The sequence below is a fragment of the Etheostoma spectabile genome, chromosome 13, assembly GCF_008692095.1.
Source record: "Etheostoma spectabile isolate EspeVRDwgs_2016 chromosome 13, UIUC_Espe_1.0, whole genome shotgun sequence".
In the NCBI taxonomy this organism is placed as follows: domain Eukaryota; kingdom Metazoa; phylum Chordata; class Actinopteri; order Perciformes; family Percidae; genus Etheostoma; species Etheostoma spectabile.
The window spans coordinates 13,461,131-13,487,390 of record NC_045745.1 but is presented as its reverse complement, the minus strand read 5'-3'; the positions used below and the strand labels follow the sequence as shown (position 1 = coordinate 13,487,390).

Sequence of the window (26,260 nt, the reverse complement as noted above, 5' to 3'; positions counted from 1 at the left end):
GGGGGGGGCGAGTTGGTAATGTATGCACATGCAGGTCTCCCCTGAGATGTCTCGCTCTGGCAGTACTGTTGTCTCCTTAGAACAAGACTTGAGCTACAGTGTTTGTTTGTAGTTGTCAACTGGTGAGGGAAAACAAAGGAAACTGAGACTGTCAGAAAAAGTAAAAAATCAACAAAACTATATTTTATATTTCTTTGTTATAGAGGATAATGGTGATTTTTTTGGTGGGAAAAAATAGAAGTTCCTCATAAAAAGGTTTTCCAGAAATCTTTGTGGTTTGACTTTGAGTGCTCATATTATGCTTTTTTTCTTATTATGCAATTCCCCGACAGTACTGTTTTCATTACTTAGAAATTCTCATGGGAAGGCATAAACTACGAACGATAGCTTCAAGGTAAGCAAAACCAATCAACCATGACATACATGACAGAAATACAGGGGGATGGACTCGCATTTAAAAATGTATGTACCAATGATTGATTTTGTTCAAACGTCTCATGTCTTCTGTACCAGCTATAAACATAATAGCTCAGTTTTTTCATTAATCTCACATAGTCAATATAAGCAGCCACTTCAGCCTCAAACATTCCAGAATTAAAGGACTTATATAAAAATAAAATGTAGCCTATAGGATTAGGGTTAGTAGTGGTTGTGCCTAAACGTAACCAAACTGTGATGATTGGAGTACTTCTTCCACTGGTTTAATGTCACAGCAATCCCTGGCCTCCCGGTGACCACCACGAAATAAACGAGAAAATTGTGTCCCTGTTGACATATCGATAGATCAAAATAACGTGACCATTTCATTACATTGTAATATGTCCCCATGGACCATCCCAGTTTATAGTCAGATATGATCATATCTCACCTGCGTTTTTTGTCTTTACTGAATAACGTAAGTGCAAACTTGCAGCATCAAATCAAATCTAAATCAGTAATACAGTATGCCATGCTGAGTCTTAAGCTTACAGTATTGTAGAGGGATAAAAGGCACTTGACTTTTTCCAAAGAGAACACCAATGCCGTTTAGGTGAGAAACAATTCAATAAAATTGGCTTTGCAAACAGTTTAGCAGCAATGTATAACTGCTTTTGGTATCTGATCAATGGGATAATCTCCTATAAACTGAGTGTATTGAGCAGAAGAGGAAGAAGTGTGTATTGTGTTGAGCCATCTGTTGACTCAACCAGACCAAAAGCCCTTTCCAGACCTTTACAAAACAGAGGGTGGCATCAATCCACTTGAATACATCCCCTGAGCCTCATAATGCTCAGCTCAATGTAAAGCGTGATTTCAGCCTTGCCGTGCCCAGCACAGCAGAATCCTATTAAGAGTATATCTGCAAGCTGTCATGCAGTAGTAATGACTCACTATGGTATCCCATGTTTCATTGTGAATAACCCAGCACTAACAAAGCGGGCCAGATTGTCAGCCTGTTCACATTATGCATTATTATTACTGGTGCTGTCTCTTAACAGAAGCCATGGAGTGTTTTAAGTTTGCAGCAGCACGGCTTCATCAGATACAAACACTGTCTCTGCCCTCCCTCCATCCCACTAAGCACATTATGTAATGATAATGCCAGCTATTACACAGATCCATTTGGCGTCTGGGGCTGTCATCAGTGGGGAGAAATTTTGTTTGCCTTCAGTTTGTCACACTTTGCATGGATACATTAACAGGAGTGCCTTTAAATATGGCTGGTGATAAAGGGTTTTTTAAAAGCTTCAGTTTTTGAAATGCAAATTCCACCAGTTATTTTTTTCATCAGTTTAAACCACAGAGTGTATGCAGGAGGAGTGCTTTAACACCTTTACCGAGAAGTCACTCAATTTGTCTAAATTAAATCCTTGTGTCTGATCACTTCTCTGCCCACGCCAAGTGATGAATCAAAACTTAACTTAAACACAACTGCAGTGGGTGGGTACTCTGTCCACAGAGAGCTCAGTTCACCAGTTTTAGATTTTTAGCCTCTCGTCTCTAGCCTTCGGTGTAGCGCATGAGTGTTCTGTTTGCAGTTTAATGAGGCAACATTAAGGGACCAGTGTATAAGACTTAGGGGGATACATTGACAGAAATTGAATTCATAGTTATGTTTTCATTTGTGTATAATCACCTGAAACTAAGAATTGTGTTTTTGCTAGCATAACATGAGCCTGTCAAATCTACATAAGGAGCAGGTCCTCATGAATGTACAAAAATGGGTGGATACAGCAGAGCCCATTCATTCCTATGAAAGTTGCTCAGTGGCGCATGAAGCCAAAAACGTTCAACTTCTTTTTCTAATGGAAAAATCTTTGCTTTGTGTGGCCTGAATATTGTTGGAAATATAGACCTGTTTTACTGCTGAGAATCACTGATATGAACATACCTTGTCATCAACATTATTGTTAGTTCCATTTATTATATGACCCTGTCAACCCCTATCAATTGTTGAGTCATAACCTTTAAACTTGTGTTATCAATTTTGGTGGTGAGGTGACCCTTTTGGAATCTCCTTCACTCCATATTTAACTGTATGTAGAAAAAAGTATTCACTTTTTCAGAGCAAGCCGTTGCGACTGCTGCAATAAGCTATGGTGGTAGTTATATGGCATAAACTCAAATTATTCTTCTCTAAGTCCACGTAGTTGTGAAGGTCTTAAAGTTTGCAGAGCACTTAATCGGCATGCAAACACCCTGGCAAACACCAAGGCAAACACCCACTGTGTAAACAAAACTGCATATTCTGCCCATTTCTGGAATATACTATTACAGTATACGGTGCTTAACTCAAAGACATTTGTTTATCCAATAAATTCAATAGAACAAACTGGCTGGTCTGGTCTTGATAGTCCCCACGGCATTCCAGGATGGGAGAAAAACATGCTCTGGTTTATTGGCATATCTTTAACCCAATCCCAATCGTCATGGGCAGCGCAAAGCACCAGACGGAGGCATAGTTCCGCTACAAAATTGCCTTGGGAAGGACCTTGTTTTGGTGAAACGATAGTCTAGCTAGCTGTCTAGATTTACCATGCAGAGAGCTGAGGAGCAGTTTACCATAGTCCTCATAAATCGACCGGAGTTTAAAATTCCAACACAAAGAAAGCGTAAGGTGACATCCACCAGAATTTCCGGCGGCACCGGAACAATACCGGATGTGGAACATGGTGTATATATAGACTGGTAGCACTACAGGTGTTTGTTATATATGAATGACTAAAGTTATTTGTTGTGATTTTCTTAGCGGCCCAAAGGGTGAGCTCAGCTACGATCGAAGGAGCTTTTTGTAAATCAGAGTCCAACACTTGTTTTTCTTAGTCAGCCAAAGAATCTCTTTCTTTCCTCCCGACTTCCTCTTGTTGCTCCCTGAGAAGATGCTGAACTCAAGTTCTTTCAAGGCTTCAGCACCCTACTTGAGCTGGATCGATGATAGGTCACAGCCCTGCTTCTTTGGACTCTTGGAAAACACATCTTAGTATTTCAGTTTCTCAGTTGCAGCTCCAACTGGAAGGGAAAACTCAATGAGTAGTACAATACAGCTGTGCTTTAGACAGACCACAGACCACAATGTCTGGCCCCCGTGAGGAGAGTTGGGCTAGAAATGCTTGCTGAGCTCACCAGGACTAATACCAGCCAGGCAGGAGGATTTCCTTTTGTAGGTGTACTACGGGTTTCCTTTATGCTCTGCTAAAGTGGATTTGACTTCCTTGAAGTGGGGGGTGTCTGTCTTGCCAGATGGACTCTAGACAACTGCAGGCTTAAAAATTATGTACGTAATCTTTAATCACACTGTACCAATTTTACAGAGAAATTACATTTACTTTCATGGTCATTTGATACATTTTCATTTTGAATAAGATGAAGTCAAAGCGGGAAGGCAATGGGGTCATTAAAATAAAGAGGATTTATCTCTTTTGGGTGCACTGAATGTGCCGTCTTAGAATCTGCCTTTCAGAAACATGACTGACTTTATAATGCTGTTGCTATGCCAATAATTGAGCTACATGTTTAGCATTGCAGGATAAATTTAGCAGTTTATATTTTAGATACATTTTTCATGCTTTTTTTATTGATTTTTCTTAGAGATTTATAACCAATGGCCGATAACATTACCCTAAGGCCCGTTTAAAGGTCCCATGGCATTAAAATTTCACTTTATGATGTTTTTTAACATTAATATGCATTCCCCCAGCCTGCCTATGGTCCCTCAGTGACTAGGAATGGTGATAGGTGTAAACCGAGCCCTGGGTATCCTGCCCTGCCTTTGAAAAAATGGAAGCTTAGATCGGCCGATCTGGAATCTTGCCCCTTACCTCCCCTTTCTCTGCTTTGCCAGACCAGAGAATTTGGTCCACCCATGAGAGAGACATCATGGCTTTCAAACGAGCAAAGTGGCAGTTGGTCAAGGCCACACCCCCAGCCTCCACCTTGCCCCCCCCCTCTCCTTCTCAATAGCTACAGTCTCAGAAATGGCACATACTAAGGGCTCTAGCTGCTGTAATTTTGCACGGCCTATATAAAAACATCCAAAGAGCACCATGTCATGGGACCTTTAAGCCACTATATACTATGTATAACTTTGTGATCATAGCACCTTGCAAAACAATTTGATGGCAAGAGTTTTTAGTTGTAGAAAAGGTAGATAATGTCAGTTCAAATTGGTGCAGTCAGTAAGTCTTTCCATCCACCTGTTTTTATGTAAATTTTCAAAATGGGCTTTGAAAAAATTGCAGTGGTAACGTCAGAAATTCAACAGCAGTAAAAAATATTGCAAAAAAAGCTGAGGTGAAAAGTTGATGTAAAACATGATTTATTTGTCACTCAAGTTTCTGCTCTAGTAAAGAGAAGATAATGCCGTTTTCTACATTCTTTTCCACCGTTTGAGATTTGACTGCAATCTTTTAATCATGTCATTGTTGTACCATCTTCTTCTGAAATGATTTAATGGCACCCGAGTGGAGAATTAGCACCACCAACTATTTATCTCTGTTTAAACTCATGATATTCACACAATGGTAGTGGATAAAAAAAATTAAAAAAAAATCACATTCGTTTGTGTATTTTTTCTTTGTCAATTAATTGGAAATTTGTGAAAAAAATGTATTTGAATGGAAAACTAACTTATTACCATTCAATTATGATATATTGGATATACTAAGTTGATGTTTTAGGCTGAGGGTGGCAAAAGGGGAAGAAAGCTCATACATTTTTTCAATTTGGTGTTCATCCTTTTGAATTATAGGGTTTATAATTCAACAGGATGAATGATAAACACTCATCCTATGAATTATAAACACTATAATAAAAAAAAACAGATTTGGTAGGGTTATATTAGACAATAAAAATCCCAAGCAGCGGTTTTCTGAATTCAACGAAGCAATATCCTTGCCTCATTTCGCAGATGATGTGAAACGGATAGCTCAGTAGTACAAATCAAGCACTCCTCACAGTATTGCGTGACATTTAATTGTCATCTTGAGCGTTAAAGGCATATTTAGTATGCATGCTGTGTCTCCAATAAAATTAATCAAAATATCATCACAGAGAGGCTTACATAAAGATCCATGACTCGCCCGGTTCTGGCAACCCCACAAAGTAGCAGAGCTTGAGTCATCTTTTTATGGGAGCCACGGGTCTGCAAAAACTCAGAAGGCTAAAAAAATTACATATTTTTCCATGAAAGTCCACTTTTATCAATAAGTGCAGGGGCGTTCTTGATGGTGTGACTTTACAGCCTCTAAACCTCCACTTTGTGTGAGGAGGGAAATGAGGAGGAGTTGTAACTGAACCTCACATCACCGGAAAAAGGTGGGTGAAAGAACTTCACAAAATTATAAGCTTATGTTATGATATAAGCTCAGAATTACGGTGTTTTAACTTTATCTTAATTTTCATTGAAAATTTAAAATAAGCTTTTTTTAATGATTTATTGTCCTTGTAGTTTCCCCTAAAAAGAAAGTAGGTGTTTAACTGTACAGTTAATAATTGTTTTTTGGGATACATTTCTTACAAGCTTACTGCAGCTTTTAGCTCAGTTTGTCCACCCCTGCATCTTTACGTGCATGCTGGGAAATCACTTGAGACCAGTTGTGGTGCACTCAGTCCATAAATTTGCACTAAATGCATTCTTCTCAGCTTGCTGAGAATAAATACTACAGACTATGGGACTCTATTAGTTCCAGCTGTTCTCTCTGCTGCTTCATATTCACATCATCACACATCTTTTTTTACATTCTGTCTGGAACTGTTTCAGTGGGAAGATGGATAGAAGTCCGTGAAGAGCAGCTCTGTGCCGTCACTTACGGTTCCCTTTGATTTGCATAGCTACTTTGAGGTGTCTGTAGCAGTGAAGCCTTCCTTTATACAACCTAAGATTTAACGCGATAATGAAGCACAGTCCTGGAAGTCCTTGTACTATTCTCCAGCGCATTCGCGGGAGCAGTCAACTTGAGCGTGTGTCATAACACAACACATCAATAATCCTTTACAAATGTAAATCCCCTGCCTTGTTGTTGATGAAACAGTGTTTGGTGTCAGGGTTCTCCATTAAAACACTTGATCATACTACTCTATAACGTAATAAAAGTCCTCAATCTTCCCTGTATCTGATCACAACGCAATAAACAAGTTGTCTGTAGAACATCATGTTTGATAGCTTTCATCATGTCAAGCTACTTCAAGGCATGTTACAGTAACAGGCCACGACAGGGCTTCCTCACATGAAACCAGGTGTTGTGGCACTGAGCTTTTTTTTCCTGTTTGTGCTGAGAACCTTTGCAGCAGACAATGGATTGTTACAATGTCACTATTGTTATCCAACCAAGTGGGTTTGTGATTCCAAGCACTGTCAATACGGGATTGTCCACAATTTAACAAGAATGTATCAAATTAACAAAGTGGGGGTACATAAGACAGTTAATACCTGTGTAGCATCGCGTCTCACTGCCATGATTCACAGAACTTATTTTTGGGTCTTAAATAGTATATACATCACATTTTAACAAATTCTAAAATAAAAAATAAAAACTCTATACAATTTGACAAGGAATGACCCTATTATGAAATATACTCTATAGTAGTTAAAGTACCCCAATACATTAATGTAGGAATACTGTATTACATGTAAAAGTCCTGCATTCGAAATTCTATTAAAAATATACAGAAAAATACTGTACTTAAAATACTGAACAAAAATCTGAGTGTTGGCCAGGAGGCTGTACACAGCTTTTGGAATGAATGTTAAGTAAAGGATCTTTAAAACGTAGGTGTATACAGTGGCTAGAATACGTTTACACATCCATGCTAAAGTTGATAAAAAAATGTTTGCTAATGTTGGAAAATTGTGAAATGTGACTAGGGGCCCGAATGAAACGCTGTTTTTCTGTAAGGAGTCACTAGTCATGTAAGCTAGGAGCCAGTGGGTTCATCTTTAACAATGCATTACATTTTAGAAGCTCCTCATATGTTTTCTTATGTACAATCTTAACTTGAAAAATAACTACTAACTGTCAAATAATTGTATTGGATTGAAGAGTACATTATTTCCCACTGAAATGAAGTAGTTAAGTATAATGAAATATGTATAATAAGTGTAAGTAATAAGTGTCAAAAAATGGTAATACTCAAGTAAAGTTCAAGTATCTCAAACTTACCGACTTACAATTCTGTTTTCACTTTAATATACAGAGTGTGGGGGGGAGGAGCCTGCAGCTCTTCGCTCATCTCCACCTGATTAGCATTTGTTTTCATCCCACCAGGTAGAAATCTGTATCTCACTGAATAGAGCAGCCGAACAAAAATCCCACACAGTGCTCCAAACAATAATTCAGGAGGCAACATCCTCACACTATTTCCAAGAACTGATCCTTTGAGTTTCAAAGCTTTAACTCCCTGCAGGTTCTTATCTTTCTGTGTGCTCTGACTCATAGTGTCTCTGCAAAGTCTCTTAGTTTCTTTTGAATTGTTTGTTAGTCTTAAACCTACAGTATATACTCTTGCGCAAACAAAACTAAGTAAGCCCAAAGTATTTTATCTTGTCTTTAGCGAGTAGCTTTACCTCATGGCAAGTATTGATCGACAGAGCTTAGAAAAACGCTCAGTGTTCAGTGGCAACTACTTTTATTCCAGGCAGAGTGGGTTGACTGCTCTCGGACGTCTATGTAGCTTAAGTAAAAAAGCTTTTAACCAAATTTCCCTTCTCACAGCACTTTTTGAATATCAGCGGCCTACTCGCCTACCAGAGGAGTATTTACAGAAAAGAGAGCCAGAGTGGAAATGGGAATGCTGCCTAACATTCTGTAGGCGGGGAAACTGACAGAAAGATAAAAATATATACAGGATACGTAAACAAAATGAATCAAACTGTATGGAAAACAGTCTGATGATTATACCAATGTTGTCGCACAAACTCTCATGTTCTCTTATGTAAACCTTTTCCATTCAACATAGTAGAATTTGAGAATAGTGTAATACTTATACATGTTTTGAATTGAAACAGCAAAAGGATTCATTTTAGTCTGCCATTAGTGAATAAAATCTGCACATGTTGAGCTTGGCATTGGTATGGCTAACCGGAGTGTTCTCCATCCCCTGAAATGATATTAAAATGAACAAACCCCACATATAGTAGATGCAGATCTCCAAGCTTTCAGCAGACATTACAATAATTGTATAATTGAGTAGAACAATTAAGTTATTTCATCTCCTAATGTACCTGTCTAGCTCTCTCAGACCTCTCTCAAAGTCAGACCCTAATTACACAGAGGTTCAGCTCTCTTTTGTGGGTTTTGTGTTTAGTGTGAGGAAGACGGAGACCACTTGATGGTGCCATCTGGGATAACATGCAGAACTCAGGGCAGAAAGTAACACATAACCTGTCTGTGCAGCCCATACAAAACCAATCAGCTGATTTTGCCTTCCCAGAGATCCCACTTGATCCAGTGTGCTCTGACGCAGGGGAAACAGTAGGTATCAAGAACATGAAGTGTGATAAATAAAGAGTGCTGCCTGGGTGTTTGAATCATTCATGAGTTCTAGCTCATGCAGGGTAGAGTACTGAATCAACCCCGCATTGACCAAATGTGTCTTCATTTGCTAACAGATGCGTAACTAACAATCCCTCAGAACTATTGTGGCCTAGTGTATGTCTGTACTCTTCCTGTAGCTCTTTCCTTTGTTGGCCATTGCATTGTAAAAAAATGTTTTTAATGGAATGAAAAGACTTTAAATTACTGTTGACACTGCTGACCAGTGATAGTGAAAATAAAAGGTAGTAAAACAGATATTTAATTACATTAATTTGAATCAAAACCTTGCAAGGTTAGTTGAAATATGAAATACAAAAGCAAAACAAGAAGCATTGATGTGTTGTCATGTTCAACAGACGGTTGAACGGTAATATGTTGTTCTCCAGCTTCTGGAGGACAACAGATACTTTGTACAAACAGGTGTATCTGTTTGTACAACCGATACACCTTCTCCCTGTAAAGCATATTATAGAAAATAACACTCTAATAGTCTGTTCGAAGATTCATTGGGCCTCATTCACCAACCGTTCTTACAAAGAAATAGGTTCTCAAACCCCATTTAAGCACTTTTTACAAAGATTCTTTACTAATGTTTTCTTATCTTGGAATTTTTCTTAGCTAAGAACAAGTCTTTTACAATGATAGGTTTTACTTTAATGTATTTCTGATCAAAAACAAAAAATCACCACTGGAAACATTACTAATTATGAAACCTGTTGCAGTAGAATTTTTCTTTCAGAATTTCTGAAGTCATTTTTTGTACGGTGGACCACCACTGTTTGTGCGTCTTTTGGACATTCTCCAACTTTTCATGCACACGGCCTTAAAGTGTCATATCCTTATGTGGGAATTCACGGGGAGTTTTCTTATGGTCACTAGGAACAACTGGCACACGCTTTCATTTACGAAAACGTGGGGTTCATCAATCCTAAGAACACAGGTGCAAACAATTCTGTTGTTCAAGAACATGTCATGAATCTGATGTAGACTTTTCTTAAGAAAATTCTTAGGAAGATATTGGTGAATGAGGCCCATTGTTCTTTGCAGCATAGCTTTATTGTGAAAACACTATACTACACAACCGTCCCCCTGCACTCCCGCTGTACAGATTGTGGTTTCCCTGAACACTCCATTTGTATAGATCTGAGTGCAGTTTGATCGTATCCTGCTGACTCTAATGAGTCGGCAACACCTTGGTAAGCTGCCCCTTGATCCCTCCAGAGATGCATTTACACTAAACACCAAATGAAGCTTGGTGAAGGTTCAATCAGGAACACTCCCTTTAATAACTCATTCATTTTCATCTCTCTCCGGCTTAGACTCTGTAGGCGTTTACTCTGAGTTGTCCAACCAGATCTTGCCACAATCTCTCTTAGCCCATTATATCCTTGCTGTCAACTTTAAAATCTGTGACCCTCCTCCACCCCTTCACCTCTAAGCTTCATTGTATCAACGCCCAGTCCTGCTCCTTTTTCCATCATCCAGATCTTTAGCCAAACTCTCTTCACCACCACCACCACCAGTGTCTAGACCCCAGGGGGATGTATCCAGAACTAATCCGGCATCACTTCCCATCTAAATATACCACATCACGATGAGGTCTATCCCTATTGTCCACTAAACACATCTGTGCAGTGTTCTGGCAGCGTTCCGGTTATGTTCCGTCCATAGCACACCAGGAGCATCTCAGAAGCGGAGCGTCTTTCCTGCCTGGCTCGCAGATTATATTGTCTCTTCTTTGTACTTTACAGAACATTGACGTGTTAATTAAGCTAGTACTTCAATTCCACTCCAGGAACTCCTATAGTTAAACTCCATGCATTATCTTTTCTGGCATCTTTATAAAAAAGATCTGTGATGTCTATTACGATTTTCCACCTCCAAGGTAAATCTCTCCTCGTCTGAGGTGTTGGAGAGGACTAATATGCAATATCGGGGGTTGTCTTTTGGTAAATTGACTGGATAGTCTTACTGTTTCACTTCCTGCCCGACTGACCAAACGCCTCGCGGCTCACAGGAAAGTAGACACGTATCTTTAGCGGAACGGAGATCCACTTCACGCACGCTTCTGGGACGCGCCGTGGTGGAGCCGGTTGAATATCAAGCGTTGACTTGAATGGCAGCGAAGCATCCGGAAACGCGGCGCAGACGAGCCTAGAGGAAAATAGGGGTAATCGCTTGTATTACATTAGTTCATGCCAGAGCAGGTATGTTCCACATATTGAATTAGTTTAGGAAGTATTGTATTGTATGTACAGTATTCACCACACTGAAGTTATGGGGAAACAAAGTGTGACAGTGCATAGTCAATACAGTGTTGCATTGTTGTAGATGACAGACAGTTACACAACACAGCTGGTAAATGTGCATTTGTCACTGTTTGTGTGTTTTAAAGTGGGCTGGAAAAAGGCAGAATGGAGTGTATCTGAAGATGAATTGTTTATATGTCTGAACCGCCCCCATGACCTTTCTGGTTTCTCTGACTAAGAAATTGAAGGATTGGGTAAAGGATTTGCATTACGTCGTCTGGTATTCCAGTCAGTCAGTCGATTCAAGGTGCAACCAAACCTGATAACAGAGGCGCCTCACTATGGGGGGTTCAGGTACAAGTCGGGTTACAGGCTGAGTAAAGCCACCTACAGGCTGTATGACATTTAAAATCAAAGCAAACTCACTCGGCAGCAGTACACCAGGGCTCCTCTCTGTTAGATACATGTTAGATTGAGTGCCTTGAAAGGTGATTAATTTTATTCCAATTAAATGTATATTTATTGAAGGTCAATGTTGACTTCTCTTGTTTAGATCTTTTTTTTGTTAAATATGCCAGTTCAGTGAGTGAATGTGGCGTAACTCAGAACAAATGCCATCGTCAAGCATCAAGGCGGTCTCTTCAATCAGGAACATGAAAAGACTGAATGAACATTTCAGAGTGTGCAGCTGGTTTGTCTTGCTTGAATGCACTCCATGATAAAGACCATACCCTGAATGCTTTCACATGGTTCATGTGTCTATGAATGTCTCATGTTGTGGCATTGCTTTTATTGTTGCTCATGTGCTGTGTTTATTTCATGGCTTTTTATCAATGAAGGTGCCATCTCACAAGCTGTTGATGATAAATATGCCATGGGTGGGTGGATTCTCCAAGCAGAAACAACACATTCTACAATCTATATCCAGTCAGCTCTTTTTAAACCTAACTGAGTTTCCAGATCTTTTTCTGTGTGTGGCATTTTAGCTTTTCTGTGATAGTTCACAGTGTGGCAAGACAGGGAACAATATGACAGAAGACAGAAGAGTAAGAGGAGGAGGAGGAGGAGGAGGAGGAGGAGGAGGAGGAGGAGTATCATTTAGTAGGTCCTTGGTTCCTGTTGCACTAAAGTAGAATAAAGATATCCAGGATAAGTGAAAAAGCGCAGCTTGACTTGTGTGATCTGCTCATCCCGGCTTAATCGTGCACGTTTGCCGAGCCAGGATAAACAGGTGGAGCTATGTCAAGCCAGGTGTAGATAGCTGGGATAAGTGCACGTTCACGGCTTTCTCAAATAGACCACGTTATCATCACAGATTTACTGATGCAGAGATAAAGACGCAAGATGCGCCAATGTTCACCACAATGGACAGCAGCTTTCAGAAATGGCAAGGACAAGCGACAGACGGCGGAAGACTCGAGTAGGAAAAAGAATACGGTCGCCCACAAACGGAGGAGGGAACTGGGGGGTTTGGAAAACCGACATAAGCGCCACGAACTGTGTGGGGGTTTCCAATCAATAGTCGCCTTGCAACATAGGAAAGTGCGCAGAGGGAACTAATATCCTCGGGAAATGGCCCTACGGACTTTAGGCTTAATTCAAACCCTTTTTTACAACGTGAGAACATGTTTACCACGCACAATCTCTATAAGCTAATCTAATTCTTTGTACAATTAATGTTCATACAGAACAATCAGAAAGGGACAACAACTAGAAAAAAAAGTAAATGACTTCAATACACGCTGTGAACATATATGTAAAACAATATTCATGTTTTTTATTCTTCTGACAAGTGACCGCACCAAAATAAAAGATTAAGAAGCATTGTGGTGTTCCCGTGTGATGAAGTAAACCACACACATACGTGCTGTATAAGGCAACGTTATTGGTCCGGATGGGAACTTATTGAGAAGGTTATGAAACCAATGTAAGCTATAACAAAAACAATAGGCCCACTATTAAGGAGTACCACAAACTACCCTTCATTAAGAAGGACAACAACAAGAAAATGAAATCATGAATGTATGGTCTCTGACCAGTCTCCCATTATATCATCTGGAATATCCTACATTAATATCATCACACTTAATCTCCGGAGCGCGCCTGTAGAACCTGAACTGAGACCACGGACGCTGCGCTGCTCATCTCTACTTTTACAGAGAGAGTGGACCTGACACAACTCGCAAGTCTGCTGGCAGCAATAGCCACCGGCCACCGGCAGCGGGCACGGCCGACGCCAGGCAGCCTCGACACTACCGTCCCACCGGGAAGTTCCCACTCCGGATCAGGTGCCAGTGCAACCATGTCTAACATCTAAACAGCTGTAGTAGGGTTTAAATCAAACCGCGAAAACAAAATGACAAGAAGGCTAATCATGTTAATAAAAATAGCAGAACACATGCAGAAGACAACGCAATAACTGTTAAACACGTTTATTTCGGATCAGACGGCAGCTGATTTGACACATGAACTCCAGGATTATCTTAGCCGGCTGTTAGCCTGCTCTGGACCAGGCTAGCCCCAAAGAATACATCTCCATGGTTACTTTCTGGCTTAATTCAATCTGGTTTCGTCAACCGAGTCCAAGCTAATTCCTCAAGATACTTGAATACCCGGCTTAATCCCTTATCCTGGTTTCGTGCACAGGCCCCAGGGCTAGAACAACCCCGGATTGTCATGTTTACATCCCCTCAGGCAACAGGATGCCATCCAAGTTAAAAAACACAACCTGAACCCTTCTTTGGAAGATTATTTTAAGTGTCAGAAAATAACTGAAGCCACGTTTAACCCTCAAAGAGGCACCACGTGGATACTGGTTAGGTTAAAGCCAATATACCTTACAGTAAATTTCCATTAAAGAAATATGGATATCACTGTTGGTGGTTAGAACACGACATTGGTCTAGACTGTATATGTGTATATAATATCTAAACTCCTGAATGAATTGTCTTGCAATTCTGTACATATATGTATGGTCTCCAGAAGATGAAGCCTAATGATTCTTTGACTTTTAATCTACAGTAGCACCCTCAGCAGGTGAAAGTTTTCACTCATGAAGGGCAATATGTTGATCTACTGGATGGATTTGCACATTTTATTACAGACATTCATGGCTCCTAGATGATACATCCTAATGATATCTGGTAAACTGAAGTTCACTTATCAGGGTTAATGCTCATAAAAAGAACTTTAATCTAATCTAGGTCTGCCATGTTTCTGTGTAATATGACTTAAACATGGCAAGCATCACAATTTTGAGTAGTTGTTTCGACTTGAGGGGCGTTCACGAGAATTTTCTCAGTCGGGAACACACATTTTTTCGATTATGTCAACACTACATGAATGCAGCATTAGCAAATGTTAGCATGTTAACACGCCAAACTATGCCGGTGAACCTGGTAAACATAAGCATTTAGCTCAAAGCATCACTGTGCATACAGCCTCCCAGAGACCTTGTAGTATGTCATTTAGCTGACACTTTTATCCAAAGCGACTTACTAGTTGCTATATACAGTATGTCAGAGGCTGCACACCTCTGGAGCAGCTATGGGTTAAGTGTCTAGCTCAGGGACATTGGTTGATGTTGTATTGCAGTAAGAATTGAACCTAGGTCTCCCTCACCAAAGGCATGCGTCATAACCACAGCGCCATCAACACCAGAATTAACAGTTTGAATACTGATAAGTCCACATTTGCAACGCGATTCCCTTTTCCACCTTACAAACACAGGGTCAAGCATTGTTCAAACCCAACAGAACCTCCGAATTATTTTCAAAATCAAGTGTTTCCAAAGATACCAATATCAAAGTGACCAATGGGTACATGTGTTTGAGAAATAATGTGTGCACCTATTGATGGTACATGTTGTGGAGTAGGGGGAGATTTAGGTTTCAAGACATGATTGGATTTTCAGGGTCTGCTTACATCTTTCTTCAGGTAAGGTGCAGTGTGCCTGTAGGTTTTTACCTTGACAAGCACATTTACCTCTTGGCCTTTGAGCGATCGCTCTCTTCTTCCTCTCTGGAAGCACTACCTTTACTCTCATGCTCATCTGCTTCCATCTGACTGCTCTCCCAGATTTAGAATTACTTCCTCATCCACATCACTTGTCTCCTCTCACTCGAGGGAGCACAGGGGTGGGAGTGTCTCTCTGTGTGTGTGCGTGTGTGTTCACCAATCATAAAATTAAACAGTGGAGCTAGGGCTGGTTGATACGACCAAAATCTTTTATCCAAATTAGATAACTCTTTCTCACACTTTGGTCAGTATAAGGCAGGATTAGCTGGGAGACTTCTTCTAAACGAGGGCCACTTGGGACATGTAGTGGTTCTTTTGTAGATTATGGTGAACTAGTGTGTTGTCGACCTTGTCTCAGCTAGTGACGTAGAAAGCCGTGCAGATTTTGAACAGCTCATCCGGACACTGAAGGCAGAGGACATTCAGAAAACCGTATCTCACTCAAAACAGCATGGCTGTTTTTTTTTCCAAGTTTATATGTGTGTAGAAGCACCAGAGACACAAAATAACACCCCAAATCCCAGAAAAAGTGTTTTTTTCATAATATGGACTTTAAGTATTCTCTCTTTCTGAAACGGGCTGGAGTTACCCCTCTCTCTCAGGTTTGATTAACCTCCCTTTCCGAAACAGAAAACCCAGATTTTCCCTCATCTCAGGGTTAACAAACTCAGTTTTCACTAAACCCTTTCTGAAACGTACTCCTGGAAATTCAATGAATAAATATTCTATGTGAAATAACTGCAAGGTAAAGACAATTTTTGTTTACTCCAGTGTGAATTAAATACTTGACAACTGAAAATGATTGGGTATCTTCTCATTTTATAAAGAATTGAGTGCTAAATGAAAGTAATGTGCAAGGATTGGATCATAAGGCCTTTTCCAAATGACGTAAATATTCCTTTAATGCAGTTTGGCCGCCGGTTTTCCAACAACACAATCAAAATGATATATACAAAAATATATACAATAGACATTTTATATTGTTTTGATGTGTATACTATTTACTAATGTTGACTGCACCGGTATGCGTGCAATAAATAAATGTACTGTATGTACAATAGATATTACAAGACAACATGCTATACAGAAGGGCAGAACACTTGGTGTTCAGATCAATTTTGCATTTGTGACGGATGAAAGAAAGAAAATGTATCCATCTTACACAGAAATAAGACTGTAAAGTTGGTCTCCCATCACTTATATTGGAAAGATCTATTAGTAATCAAACCTTTCATAGCCGGGACAGACAAAAAGGAAAAGGAATTACAGTGACCATGCTTTTACAGTTCACCTCTTCTAGTCACTCCACTAGCTTTGAATTGCTACGGAGTCACAGAGGTGTACACATAACTACACAGGGGATCTGGCAGAATAAGATTTTTTATCAAAAAAGCACAAGGACATTAGTTTTCCAATGACCAAAGAAAAAAGTACTGCATATGCAGGTGATGGTTTCACATTTAGAGTAAATCAGCTATTTGATAGGAAGGACGAGGACCAGCAGGCTTCTTTAATGAAATATATGTTTCGGCTCACAAAGGACAATATATTTATGGAAATGACAGATGTTCATGCATAAACATTTCACAAGAATAAAGCTCACAGCTACAGATCTTCCTGACCATCATCTTGGTTTTAATTCTGTAGACTGTTGTGTTATTATCCATCCTCGGGCAACAGACATAAACTGACAATGTGGCTTTATGTAAACATAAAGGATGACCACTTTAGGACAAAATGCCGCAAAATAATCAGAAACCCCTAAAGAATCATTAAAATAGAGGCTGTAATTTGCTGTCATCAAGTCAGCATGTAGCTCACCTGCAGGCAGGTTACTTCATCACTGTGTTTTAACATTAGAAGCTCGCAGGTATCAACAACACAGCAACAATAACACTGCTGTTATAATTAGTAAAGCTGTCTTCACTAGCTGAGTGTCAGACGTGCCTTCTTTCAACAACCAGTGACAGGCGCCCTGTCTCTGTTTTGGATGTCAGCTATTCTTGCTGTCAAAATGGACAAGGAAAGACATTAGCTCGTTAGGCCCCAGGTTTGTAACATTTTGACCTGACATGAACTAGACAGTTTATTGCTTAGCAATACTTGGACTTGCAGAGGTTGCATTATCTATGTTTTCTGTACAAATGACATCCCATTAGCGTGACTCAGTCAATGTGGAAGTACAAAATAAAAATCTGAAAAAGTGCTTCATATGACATCCTGACTTAGATTTGTGTTTCTCGACTAGCAGCGGTGTAACTCATAGAGGTTCACCTCATAAAGCAGAGATTTATAACTGAATAAAGATATACAGTGTATCAGCCCTGCAGCAGGCATAACGACAAATGGCAAACACTGCGTTCACATCTCGACTGTGTTCGGCCCCCGGCTGATCCGCCTGCCGTCCAGCAGATTGAAGATGTGCACGGGCGATATGATTTGGTCACACAGAGAAGTAGAGAGGTCATACGTTTCTCCTGATGCGGGACTAAAATTGCCTTCAGATCGATAACCTGCTGTCAGACACGGCTTGCTCTTATCCACGTGTTAAATACCAAAACATCTACATTGAGCCAGCTCGCAGATGCCTGCTTTCAAGAATAGAGGGATATTTAGGGAGGCAGTGACAAACCACATGTCTAAGTGGAGTGAGTTATGCTTATGAGACCTTGTGTTTTATCTCCAGAATGGTTCCGTGATACATGAAGAGTAATGTGTTGCAACATGCAACAAGAGCGTATGAAACATGTTAAAACTGGGAAATGCATGTTTCAGATGACAGACAAAAAAATATATTTTAATGTCCCTTTTTACTGCATCAAAAAGCTATATTGGCCTTAGGTGACAGGCAGGGCTTTATTCTTTCCATTTAAGTGTCCTAATAAGCTATGCCACAGAGGCTGTACCCAAGCTCATTCCCTATTTTCTACATAGTGTACATTAGTGTTCCACCTTTTATTTAAATATCCGAATGTGGATTCTAATTGGTGTACAGTATACACCACTGTTCAAATGTTTGAAATCATCTGTTATACTGTATTTATTTTTTTCTTCTTTCCTTTAATAATGGCTAAGAATAGCAAAGAATCCGTCCACCAATTACTAGCTGTTACTTAGTGTCACCGACAGCCAATACAATTTGAAGTGAAAGCTTTTGATTGGCTTTGTGCAAAGACTTTTGAGTTAATGCTAGTTTTGAGCACAGAGAGAAATCCTGGACCATGAAACCTTTAAAGAATGCACAATACTGTTTTATATTGGGATTTAACCTGTAACATAAATACTTATTTGAGTTGCCGTAAAGAAACATTAAGAGACTGGATGTAATGTCAAAACCTACTTGATCGATGTACAGGGTTCTGACATCAGTCTGTTGGTTTTTTTTTTATTCCTTTTGTTCAGACTGGTTTTGATTGTGTAGGCGGCTATTTAAAAGGCAAGCAATGGGTCTGTTATAATCAGCATAATGGAGATTCAGAATATATTTTAATATTAAATAAAACAGGTTTTTCCTTGTTGATGCTGTTTCTATTGAACACGCATGAAATGTTGTTACATATTCGTTAAAAACCCAGAGGCTAACTGCCTCCAGCGGGTTGTTTTTAAGAAAGTCTGCATAGTGGGTGGACTGAAAGTAAGCAGACAAGATGATAAAGAGAAAACACTGATGCAAAAAACTGTTGTGCTCACAGTATATCAGCAATGCACAAGAATAGGATTTAGATTTAATAGAAAATAAAAAATCGGACCCTGAAAACCTTCAGTCATTCAAATCTTATCCCTTTTATTGTTTTTGTAATCCTCCCATGATATGTAATCATAACTACAGATGGTATATGATGCAATAATGTATGCAGACACAGTGGATCAATGGGGCTCCTCCCTGTTGTGAAAGACCCACTTGACAACGTTCCATCTGAACATGTTTGATTACTAAAGTTGGAATCACTGCAGGGTTGACTACAGAACTATTAAGCATGACGAATGAAAATGAATAAATATGATCTGGACTTCCCCGAACACACGGTTGTGTTTTATAAATCTCAATCTGGTGGAAGTGGGCTCAAGTGCACACTCTCATGCCCCTTAGACAGAGCTTCTAATGCTGTTGTTTTGCTTTTTGGAATGCTACCCAGAGTTGAAGAGCCCATATTGAGTAGAGTACTCAGTCCCTCTTAAGTCCTATAGATAAGTTGAGGGGATAAACACTCACTTAAATTGTATCATGGTGGTTTCTTTCTTGTGACATCTTCAAAGTGAATGTTTAGGCTATTCCTTCATTTTTTTCAGCAGGACCTTTGGGGCTCTGTTGAAGACCAAATCACTGTGACGCCGCCTTAACAGCAATCCAGGTAGACAACGGGCAGTTGATTTAAATAGCGGAGAAACTTCTGTTATCATTTTTAGCCGTAACTGTAACGTTTAAAGGTAGGCCTATGTGGTTAAACATGGTGGTGTGACCGGACGTTTTTTGCTGTGCTTATCTTCTGTACTGTTCTGTTGCTTTGCTAGCATCTTTGATAAACCAAATCTAGCGTTACAAAACAGCAACATGCCACCATCGGTTGGATTGACTGCTAGTTAGGGTGGTGTCATTTTCTTTAGTCTGTGGCCCAACAGGTAAACTAGGTCTCCATCCTAATGTTAGTGAAAGTGTTGAGAAAATCAAGCATCAAACATGCATTTTAGATACATTAGATTATCCAGAGTATATCCAATTGTTCCACGCCCCTCTTTGCTCACCCGGAAATTATTCTAAACAAACATTGCAATTAGGCCTATTGACATGAATTACTGGGCCCTTTGACTATATAAGTAAGACATACAAAGTACCCAACACTAATTACAGTGCCTCTAACTTGGGTGCCCTCGGGCTTGGTAGGCCTGTTCAGTAATGAACCCATGATAATAGCCATGTATGATAAAATGATATGATCAAACACCACTACATCCTGTGTGTGTGTGTACACTTACAGGGCAACCGCAGCTCTCCATCACTCCTCCGAGCTTTGAAAAGAACCCATCAAATGGGATGAGTCTGTTTCTCAAGGCCACTGTTGTAAAATGTGAAATTGCCCCTTCAGAAAAGCCCTTGTGTTGAAAAAGCAATAGCCCTGCTCAGGTGTGATCCTTAGGCAAAATTAAAGTGTACAAGTCTCCTTCAGATTGATTATTTGATTGGCCCTTGCCCATCTAATTTTGGCTTCAGATAATTGGACAAATCTTTGGGAACACTGGCTGACTGGGGATGTTTAAACAAGTGGAATGGTCTTCCACACTTTATGCACAAAAGTGAATGTGTGAATGTAAGCCATGATATCATTAAATATATTGATAACTAATAGTTATTTGCATTGCGAGTCACTCCGGATAAAGGGGTAGCTAATACAAAATAGAGACACACGTGTTGATTATCCTCCACTTGTAAAACACGCACATTGTAGCTTCATTGAGCCGCTGCTGTCATTACACTAAATAAGCTTATCTTCTTGATCAGAGAAACCTTTCCAAGGCTTACTGCAGGATTATTTAAAGATTACATTTCCATTTCCTGCATCAATTATTCAGGTAAAACCTGAAACAGAACCAATGTTATTCTTAAGATACCGTAAACAAAAAGGTAATGAAAGGTTTCATTTTTACTTTGACCCCTCCCCCACACACACACACCCCTGGCCCTAACGAAAAGCATCATCTGCGTCAATGACTTCTGACTGAACAATGAAATGAGCCCGGTGAATAGCAAGGCTAAACCTCTTTCAAGCATTCCGGTCTGCACAGACTGAAAACAGCAGGCTGCGTTTCCTCTTCAAGGCCACTGCTAGAAAATGTGAAAGAGTCCCTTTTCGTCTGTTGTGCTTTTCCTATTAAAAAAGCCATATTGCAGTGTGACATTCTGGACAAATTAAAGCATAGAATTGCTTTTCCCTCTGATCGATGATTGAACTTAGCTTTGTCAATGTTGGTGCAATCTGAATGGGGAATTTGGTTCCTCCACCCAGTTTGCATGCTTATGTTTTGCAACCCGGCATGTCCCTGAAGAAATGCTAGTCCCTTTGCCCTTCCATCATGCACACCATGACTGCCGTACTATCCACCCACACTGGTTTTCATCTGTGCAGTAAATGGATATCATGAGGTGAGAAGGATCAAAATCAAAGCATTTTTATTCTTTTTTTCAAATCTAAAATCCCCTCAGCAACAACATTTATAGGGGTTTGCAAAATGAATGCCGTATCAGCTTGGATTAACTACTGTGACATGTGGAAACACCAAAAGACAACAAACATGAAAACGGCTGGGATTTTTATGTGACAACCACAACAACTGCTTCTAATCTGAAATTTCTGACTGTGACTGTGATAACAAGTTTGGACGCCTGGAAGATAGACACAAGAGATTGTGACTCACGAATCGAAAAGGATTTAGTTTTCTATTAAATGTTCAAAATAAGTTTTATTAAAAGGAGGGTTAACAGTGCTAATGCCTGTCAGTCATACATTGCTAGCTGCAACACTCAGAGTGGAAGGACCATACAGGGATTTGCATACCTTCAATTGCAATTGGTTTCCATTAACCTCCATATGGCATGAAAATGAATTGGTGTACTCAACAATACAACCATGATAACAATGGAGCTTGGACACAAGTGTATTGTTCAATGTACTGGATTACACATCTGTGAAAAGCTTAATGTGTAATTATCTGCCAAACATAAGTTTGGCAGATCTTCCTTGCTTGATAGCCAGCTCAGGAGCTAATTCGTTGAACAAACACGGAGGAGTTCAAAGCATCAGACTTGACTGAATCCTCAGACTTGCAATGTGCTCCTGCTCAGGTCACAGTTTGAGACACTTGATTGTACTAAAATGTGAAGGTTTCTGCCTGCTCAGACTAAGCAGTATCATCACTGGTTGCTTGAAACCAATTCCTCTAGAGAAATCAAGATGTTAACTGGTTATCTAAATTCATAACCCAGAGAAATGGGTGTTCTTTTTTACCTGGAACGTTCCATTAAGCAGTCACGATGCTGTAGAATTAAGGGAAAAAAAGGCCTTACAATCGCAGGAACAACTGATTTCTTCTAATAATGATTTGAAGCTTCAATATGAGCTCAGCTTCCCCAGTCACACATCCAGCCACATGGGATGGCACGGTGCCACATGGCTTGTGAAGGAAAGAGCATTTGTTGTCAACAGCTTTGGAGGAGGTGACTGCCTTCCAGTCCACACCCAGGGAACAAAAACTACCTGCATCCAGATGTGTTTATCCTGGGAATGTCAATTACGAACATTTGAAATCATCATTGCAAGATCCGTGTAAATTCTCTTTGATTAAACACAGTTTCTTATTCTTATTGTGTATGTTTACCATAAACAACATAACACTGTTGATGATCTGAGTAGTTAAAAAGCTGAATTTGGTATGTGAATGATGACGATCTGAATTCTTTTCAAACAGGGACCTTGTAAAACTGTTGCTTTACCAACCAGGCTGGAATGTTAAGAGCTATTTATTGTTTCTTAACAATGGGTTAAAATGTTGCAAAATCTATGCTGAATTGTTTATTTTACAAATATTAGTTGTGCTTTATATGGTTGACGTTGGACGGGATGCCATGTGGCTATAAGGTCCCTCGTCATCGGAAAATATGTTGTCTCCTGCCAACTCTGCTAGCCTGAGCTATGGCTGTGATCCTGACTACGTGACTACTACGTCCATCTCCATCTCTACATCAGAGGGCGCACCGAGGCAAGCGTTGAAAAATTGAACACTGACTGCGACTTTTCTTCTGGGAATCCCAGTGTGCAGGTGTCGAACGGTGAGGTGGGTGGCCTCCGTGCCTGCGTCGGTTTACAGCACGATGTCGTGAACTGTGGGGTCCGTCCGCTTTGGCTCTTTTTCTGTGTGCCGATCTGAAGGCCACATTCTGCTACATGATTCACGCACAAGTTGAAGGATTTGATTGGTTTAAACATGTCTGGAATTGTTCCACGTACGGTTTCTACGATTTCTTTTGACAAGATCGATTTATTAATAGAAGTTATGATTCATTGATTGATGGATTGATTGATTGATTGATTGATTAAAGGAAGATAAGGTGTGAGAGCACTGTCGGTGTGTGCAGCAATGGAAAAATAAATAAAAAAATAAGAGGAAGCTGCTTGTTTTAGTGTCTCGTGATGAAATAGAAGGGGACAAAGCATTTGCGAGTGTAGAGGAGGAGACAGACGGATTGCATTATGTTAGACAGCAGGAGTCTATGGTCAGATACTGTGTTGTACAAGCAAGCAGGAAAACGCCTGCTGGGTGCTTCTGCAGGGCTGTACCAGATTTACACCACAGATACACCTACTGAATTCTTTTTTTCCTCGCATACGTGTAGGCTCTTATAGAAAGTTTCTCACATATGGATTTGTTGTTTGTTTTTTATGTGAGTGTGTGTGTGTTTTTTTAATGTTTCAATTTTATCTATCTCAATGCCAAAAGCACACTAAATACCTTTACTTAAAACGGTCCATGTTTTACAGTCTAAGGAAGGATGTTTGCTCATCGTCCAGGGTGCTGTCACTTCCTGTTTAATTTCATTTAAAGAGGCAAAAACATCCGTTTGGTCTATCAGACCATCCGTTGGGTGTTGGCTGAACATAAGCCCTAAAAAAAATCTTGTGACTGGTGACAGCACCATGAGGGCAATAGGGTGGGGGGGTGGGGGGCAATAGGATGGGGACATGACTCATGATTACTAATGCCTTTTCACCTAACTTGTAATAAATTAAGCCAGGGGAGGCCTTTTATTGGCAGGAAGCAGGCAACAAAAAGGCCACAAATGGATAGTGTGAAAGAAAGGCAATACATAATGGATTTTCTTTTTCTGACAGCCTGGGTGTGGGAGCCAATTACAGTGAGCCCCGGGATTAATTGGAAGTGATCAGTTGGGGTAAATGTAAAAAGTGCTATGGCCCATGAAGAATGAGCATGAGAAACAAAATGTATGCATGGGGCTCATTAGGACGTTCAGCATTTCAATTCCAATTAATAACACAATTCATCTTCCAGAAAGTGAGAAATCAGGAAGGGATTTGAGAAACAAAGATGATTCTTTCCCTGTGAACAACAGAGCGAATGAGAGGCAGCCAGGAAGAGAGAAATAAATAACCTCTAATTGCTTTTATCCTCTGTACCCATGTTGTGCATTTGTAGGAGCAGATCAACAGTGTGCGGTTTGACTGATGCTGCTGTTCACCAAGCCTACACAGTGGAGATGGAGCCGTCAGTGCCACACCTTATTGAATCTACACTAAGCAGGCACCATCCGCCACAAGATACAATCACTGACAACATGTAGAGGGCAACAGTGGATACACTGGCTGACCCAGTCCTCACGTCCTGTACTCAAGCTGCATCTGTGCCACATAGGTTACTCTTACTGATTCTGTGTTGCACTATTTTACACTGCTACTGACTGTTATGACCAGCAACAATTACAAATAGAAGGATAGTTAAAGCATAGGTTCACATTTAATCAAGTCTATTTTAAGACTTAAATGCTCATATGTCCATTAAATGAGTTATTGGCAGAGACCAACAATGACGGAGGTACAGTGCCTAAGCCAGGAAATTATCAATGCTTTGACCTAAAAGAGAATATTACCCGTAAGTGAAATGTTTTAGCTGGTTGGGGTAGGTGTTAATTTGGTTTTGTCAATAATTCTAAAACAAATCATGTAGCAAACTGGATTTGACAGGAAAGAAGAGCAGGTCAGTTTGTTTGTTTTTTTATCCTAAATTTGTGTTTGCAGGAAATCCATTTGGAAATGTCATTCACACATGTACATGTACTGTATTGTGGATGTACTGTACAGAATGTGGCAGTAGAATGGAAGGAGAGGCACAGCTGAGATATATTCTCCTGAATATTTAAGATATGATGATGAGAGAATTGGTAGATGTCAAGCACTGAGCCTGAGAGCATGCATGCTGTGTGGTGAACAAGAGACTTTCTCCATAACAGAAGCCAGGTAGGAGGAAAACCCTCCAATGCTTTGCTAAAATCCCTGTGCAGTCTGAGAGTGTGTAAGAGCATGTGGTGATTGACTGAGAAAAGGGAGGCCGCCTGAATGACATGGATTGCTCCTAAAAATTGTAAAAGTACAGTCTCGGTTGAAAGAGCTAAAACCTGATTGATGGCTGAGACGTGTCTGGGCTTCTCTGGGCTGCACATATGAGAACAAGCCCCAGTGTTTGAAGATATGTCTAATACAAGTGTGAATGTATATTCTTCTTTTTCCCATAATATCTATTTTTGCAAGACAATATCAGCTTGTAGTAACTAAAGCATGATTAACATTTGTTTTTAGTAAATATTTTAGTCTAAATATTTAAAAAGTCAGTGACATTAATCCAGAGACAACCCATTTCCTTTATTAAAGCCCCTGACAAACAAGTTCACCCAATGCTAATCAAGCCTATCACCGCCAGGGAAAGTATTACTCAGTTTAGATAGATAGATAGATAGATAGATAGATAGATAGATAGATAGATAGATAGATAGATAGATAGATAGATGTTTATTGATCCCAAGAAAAATGGGAAATTCCTGTGTTACAGCAGCTAAATCAGTCACAAAGCACAAAATATAAATATAAATGAAATACTAGGAAAAATATACATACATACAATATACATGAAATAATAATACAAATAAAGTAAAAAGAACAAATATTTGAATATGTACAGGATGGGGGAACAAAAGTGTCTCTTGTGACATTGCCACGTTGGTGCACTTGCAGTGATGTGTTTTATATTAGGGGGCCGGAAGGGGGTAGAGACCATTGCGACGTAGAACCAGCAATTAGGAGTATGGCAGAAACTGAAAATCCCAAGAAGTGTCCAAGAAAAGCTTTTGGAGTGGATGCTCCAGATTAAAAAAAAAAGAAACTCCGCATTCAGAGGAAGAATTAAAGTTTAAAAAAAACACAA

The 26,260-nt window shown here is 39.9% G+C and overlaps 1 protein-coding gene and 1 long non-coding RNA gene across 3 annotated transcripts in view; one reads left to right on the top strand and one right to left on the bottom strand.

Annotated features, from left to right (window-relative positions):
• Positions 1-4,563, bottom strand: part of LOC116700799 (uncharacterized) — a 17,691-nt gene extending 13,128 nt beyond the window's left edge. The window contains exon 1 of the long non-coding RNA XR_004334737.1: positions 4,554-4,563. This is a non-coding gene — a long non-coding RNA (uncharacterized LOC116700799). The remainder of the gene's footprint in view (positions 1-4,553) is intronic.
• Positions 1-26,260, top strand: part of doc2b (double C2-like domains, beta) — a gene marked incomplete at its 3' end in the record, with an annotated part of 119,460 nt that overhangs the window by 5,573 nt on the left and 87,627 nt on the right.